Here is a 6,292-nt window from a genome sequence, read left to right on the forward strand (position 1 = left end):
AACAAGACACTACACATGTTTATAACCAAGAGAAAATGAAATGAACCTGAAGTCACAGTATTCCTCTGATGACGTCCGTTTCTTTAAAAATTTGCGGCCTTGGAGCTTATCTGCATGTGCTTGATTCCATGCTCATGAGAGCTGTGACTCTGGTTCCACCCTGATAGTAAAACAATGCGTAATTGTTTGAAGATAGAACGTGCTAAGTTTGGTCCAAGTAATGTGGCCGTTATCTGATTAGCTTGAGTAGACGATGGGTGGAGTCCACCTATTTTTAGATTTGTGTGCACATCTTGACGCTAGATTTGTTTCAGAATCAACAAATGCATTTAGCGATCCACAAATAAATGCGTGCGATTCACAAATGAATGCTGGACAGAGCTGTGTTTGTGAGTTAAAAAATATATTTGTAAATAATTTTTTAGCTGCATGGTGATGTTGTGTTCAACAGCAGGGTTGGCTGGAAAGACAAGGAGCTCAGTTTTGTCTGGGTTAAGTTGCAGGTGGTGTTCCAGGTCGAGATGTCTGCCAAACAGGCAGAGATTCGAGCAGTCACTGTGGTGTCGTTGGGCTGGAAAGACAAGTAGAACAATGTGTCATCGGCGTAGCAGTGGTAAGATAATTTTTGTTTCATCAGACCAGTGGACATTTCTCCAAAAAGTAAGATCTTTGTCCCCATGTGCACTTGCAAACTGTAGTCTGGCTTTTTTATGGTGGTTTTTGGAACAGTGGCTTTTTCCTTGCTGAGTAGCCTTTGTCGATATAAGACTCATTTTACTGTGGATATAGATCCTTTGCTGTTGTTCTGGGATCGATTTGCACTTTTCGCACCAAACTACGTTCATCACTAGGAGACAGAATGCGTCTCATTCCTGAGTGGTATGATGGCTGCATGGTCCCATGGTATTTATACTTAAGTACTATTGTTTGTACAGATGAACGTGGTACATTCAGGCGTTTGGAAATGGCTCCCAATGATGAACCAGACTTGTGGAGCTCCAAAAAAAATATTCTAAGGTCTTGGCTGATTTTTTTTTATTTTCCTATGATGTCAAGAGAAGAGACACTGAGTTTGAAGGTAGGCCTTAAAATACATCCACAGGTACACCTTGAATTTAGTACACCTCATATTAGAAGCTAATTGCCTAATTGTCTAAAGGATTGACATTATTTTCTGGAATTTTCCAAGCTGCTTAAAGGCACAGTTAACTTGTGTATGTTAACTTCTCACCCACTGGAACTGTGATATAGTCAATTAAAAGTGAAACAATCTGTCTGTGAACAACTGTTGGAAAAATTACTCGTGTCATGCACAAAGTAGATGTCCTAAACGACTTGCCAAAACTATAGTAGTTAAATATAGTGGTTCAAAAATGAGTTTTAATGACTTCAACTTAAGTGTATGTAAACTTCTGACTTCAGCTGTATGTAGGCAACAGTGGGGTCCTAAATGCTGAGACCATACAGTGAAAAATTTAGAATTTATTAATTTAAACCTGGAAACAAATGTTGATAAATGTTAAACTAAGTTATGATGTCAAATAAAAATAAATAAATAAATAAATAAATTTAAAAAAAAAAAAAAAAAAAAAAAAAATATATATATATATATATATATATATATATATATATATATATATATATATATATATATATATATATGTATATATGTATATATGAATAGTGTATGAAAGATTCTGCACTATTTCCTCTCTAAATTTATCTAATTTAACTCCTTAGGTCAGATTTCCTAGCTTCTATTAACACACCCAAAGATTCTCTTTGGAACATCCTTAAATTATGTTGGGATCATTTAGATCATCACGTGCACTGTCAGAATATGTACTGTATTTGATAAAGGATGCACTTCTCAGCCGGTGAGTAGTATAAAAAGATTTCGGACATATTTCATCAAGGAATGTAGGCATTGTCCCGTGACCCGTACATATGATGTAATGACAACAACCGCAAAATAATGCAATCTAATTTTGTTAAACAAGCACTATATAAGCACAAGGAACAACGTTTTTGGTATATAGCAAGTCTGGCTCGCGCTCTTTTAAATCCAGCATTTTGAACATGATGTCTCCTCAGCTCCTGTTGGATTGTAAAGTGTGCAGTTGATCCCCACCTCAGAATCTCGCTGGAAATAGCAGGCCATCTGGATTTTTCTTGCTTACTCTTTTATGAATATTGAGGATTCAGAAATACTACTCCAATGGCATACTGTTTTTGGCATAGGTTACTATGTAGTAGGGAAGTATGGAGTCCATGCCAGCTTGTGTATGTTGTCATTAAGGTAAAAAAACAAAACAAAAAAATAATAAAAAAAACTAAGAATATGAAAATTATTATAAAAATTGTATTCAACTTTTTACTGAAAATTCCATGCTGATAATATAATTTGTTGTGTTGCTGATTTATTTTTATTTTTTTGTATTAAATTAAAAAAAAAAATATGCAAAAGAGGAGCATGCTGACCAGTAGTCTCAGACTTTTGCGTGGAATTTGCTTTGTTGTTGAGAGTAAAGAATAAGAAAAATCTTCCTAAACCGCCCGCAACTGTTAACCCTTAAATGCATGGGAATTTCAACAAACACTCTTACATATTCGGGTCTTTAGAGACCCGGCACATATATCTATCAAAAATAGATCTACAATAAACCCAGATAGTGTAAAATTCTCAAAGCATTTTCAAGACAATTAGAAAATAATGGAATAGAATATATTATAATTTATTTGTATGTTTTATTTTTTCATGTTTCAAAGAGATGATGCAACAAATCAGGACAAATCTAGAACTGGATTCATAACTTTCACACTGTAATATCATGAGATGCAACTGGCTGCCAAACATGCTGAGCTTCATATAATAACACATAAGCTACACGGAAGCTACACAAGTACTGTATTTTCTCCGGCACTCATTGAGTCTAAATAGATGCACAACTTACATAAGTACACCCAAATGACAATAGCCAAATCATAATGTTCATGTGTTACACTTGCTATAGTTTACTTCGATGTTGTTTCTTCACCAAAGAGCAATGTCAAATGTAAATCAAGTCAATCACTGAAACATCAGTGCCACCTTGAGCAAGAAAAAGCATGTAGGCCTATATTATGTATGTGTGCACACATATGTGATAGGTCTAATGATAATTCACCATTGTTGCACAGAAAATATACATGATATAGTAGTAATTCGTATAAATATAGTACCCATTTGTCTTGCAATAAACAAAGAAATATATAGCCTGTGATTGTCGAGATCCCGGGCTGAGTGGCTGGGTAAGTCTGTCTGTGTGTGCTTGCGTGGGTGTGTGTTGGTTGTCAGTTTCATGTGCTTTTGTTTTGGTGCACTTTGTGACAGCTCACACATGTTGCGCAAGATTGATTATTATCACGGCTGAGTGTCTGTCATTGATCGCACTGGTGTCTCGTTAGGTTTCCCTTACTGTATTTAGTTCCTGTCTTTTCATTCAGTCTTCGTTGGTTTGTCATGTGTGTTACACGTCTCAGCCTGCCACCATTTAGTTGGACTAAACTCTGTTCCATGCGTGTTGATTATTCTGACTATGTCTGCCTGTTTATTTTGCTGGTGGTTCTAGAACTCCCGCCTGTTTCTAGAATTTATCCATACCTCTGTCTGCCAGTAGGGCCTGTATCGTGTCTTCTGTCCTGTGTGCATTCACAACTGCCAGTGCAGTTCTGAAGAATTCTCCGCTAGCTCCGCTCTCTCAACAAGCCCAGTGTGTATGCTTCTGGGGCCGGATTCCGAAAATTAAAGTTCTTAGGATAAATTATAAGTTCGTAAGAACGAGTGCAGTTCTTGAAAAAAATTTAAGTTCTCAAATATTTTCTCAAGAACATCTTAAGTCTTCTCTTAAGAATAAAAAGACAGACCTTTTGAAGTAGCAAGCACCTTGTGTGTGTGTGTGTGTGTGTGTGTGTGTGTGTGTGTGTGTGTTTTATGTTACAAACTGATAATTACAAGGGTATTATGCTATAAATGTGGTTTATGAGGACATTTCTAGTGTCCCCATAATACAAATCACTTAAAAAACATACTAAACGATGTTTTATTGAAAATGTAAAAATGCAGAACGTTTTTTGTGAGGGTTAGGTTTAGGGGTAGGGTTAGGGTTAGGTGATAGAATCTATAGTTTGTACAGTATAAAAAATAATTATGTCTGTGGAGAGTCCTCATAATGATAGCTGCACCAACATGTGTGTGTGTGTGTGTGTGTGTGTGTGTGTGTGTGTGTGTGTGTGTGTGTGTGTGTGTGTGTGTGACAATGACACTACCCGTCATAGAAGAATTTAATTGCTGGTTACCATTTCATAACTTTTAATTTGACATGAAACAAAATAAATAAAAATACTTCAAAAGACAATATGTTCTTGGTGAGGAAATTAATGCAAGGAATAAGTTCTCCTTTGGAAGCATGATAACTTTAACACGTCCGAAAGTAGGAACGAGGCAGGTAAATGGGAAAAGGTGGCGGATAGGGATAGTGGATGCGTGGTGAAAAGAGTCTCAGCTTTCTAGTGTTAGAATTATTATGTTTCTGTGAATTCTAAAGACTGCGTAAAGAGAGCGCTAAATGCAGCGCATCCGTTTTAATAAGCATGATGGGTCACCACATTAAGAAACTTCAGAACAACATTTTTTGGGTGAATTTGGTGCTAATATTTGCAAGCTGACAAAAAAAATAATATAAAACACAAAACAGACAAAAAACATGTTTTGGTCTAAAATCACATTTCTATGTAAACAGCCCATTATGACTTCTGACTCCAGAGAAAGCATCACTTTTCCTCTTAACTTTTAGGATTTAAAACAACTGTGAGGTTATCCTAACTCTAAGATGTTATTTACGACGATTTTTAATAACATTTAGAATTAGAATGCTTCTTAAGTTTTTTCTTAAGAAAAATCTTAAGAAAAAGATAAGAACTTTCTATGGGGTATAGATTCCAGGGGGGTGGGGGAGAGGTAACCCCCTCAATAATCAAAACAAGCAAGTACAACCCCTCTCCCCCCCCCATTATTTATACCATGATCAATGGAAACAAGGGTAAATGCTTCACGCTGCAACCCCCCCAAAGTTCAAGCCAAATCTACGCCCTTGAACTTTCTTAAGACATTTTTTCAGGAATACAAAATATTCTTACATTTGATCTTAGGTTAGAAATGAAGAAGAAAATGGTAGTTAAGAATAATTTTCTTTAGAACGTTTCATGAATCCAGCCCATGATTGCCTCCTTCAGAACCCGTGGATCCCTGCTCACTGGTGTTCGCCTGTGGTATCTGACTCGCTGACGTTTCTCTTGTTGAGGAACATCCATCACTGTGGGCCCTCCACTTAGTTCCTGATGTCTTCTGCCCTTAGTGTGTCCGTCAGCTCCATTTTTCCCTGCACTGTGTATGCAGTTCGTTATGACTTTGCCTTGTATGAATTCTCTGTTCATCAATAAACTTTGTCTAAGTTCATCCAGCTATTTTGTCCCGACTCGTGAGTCCTGACAGTGATAGTAAACTTATATAGATATTAAATAATAAAAAAATAAAAGATTTATGGAAGTGTTAAAAAACAATGCTATTAAATTCCCAGGGTCTCTAATGACCCTATACATTTCTGGTATACTCAAGCCATTATATAAAAAAAAATGTGTTGCAATTTTGCCTTTTTGTGTGCATGTGTGTGTGTGTGTTACACTATAAGAGAAAGATTGATGAATACTAAAGAGGTGTGGACACAGCTCCAAAATAATGGATGAGTTACAGGGGGTGCAGTGAGGTCCCGGGTCACTAAAGACCCAAGGTGTGCGTTTAAGGGTTAAAGGGATGTCCATGAAGTAAATAGGCCTACTTATAATCAGGGTAAAACTGAATGAGGCAGAAGCTCATGGCATGTGTCCTGGCAAGATAATGTTGCAATATACAGTAACACCCCAGTAGGTATTCTTTTAAGATGAGGCCATAAATTGTTTAGCTAACTACTGCTACAGTACTTTTTTTTTTGTTTTTTTTTTGCAAATTTTAGCCCCATCAGCTAATTATACAGCCAAATGCATAATTAGACCTTACTCTGGTCTCATGTAGAAATTATACAGCCAAATGCATAATTAGACCTTACTCTGGTCTCATGTAGAAATTATACAGCCAAATGCATAATTAGACCTTACTCTGGTCTCATGTAGAGCTGGCAGGAGTTTTATGAGTAAAAGCTTTCTATGAGAATTGGCAGCTTTGGGAAGAGAGCAGCCTAATCTCCAGCTACTGTAC

This window comes from Myxocyprinus asiaticus, chromosome 44 (assembly GCF_019703515.2).
Source record: "Myxocyprinus asiaticus isolate MX2 ecotype Aquarium Trade chromosome 44, UBuf_Myxa_2, whole genome shotgun sequence".
In the NCBI taxonomy this organism is placed as follows: domain Eukaryota; kingdom Metazoa; phylum Chordata; class Actinopteri; order Cypriniformes; family Catostomidae; genus Myxocyprinus; species Myxocyprinus asiaticus.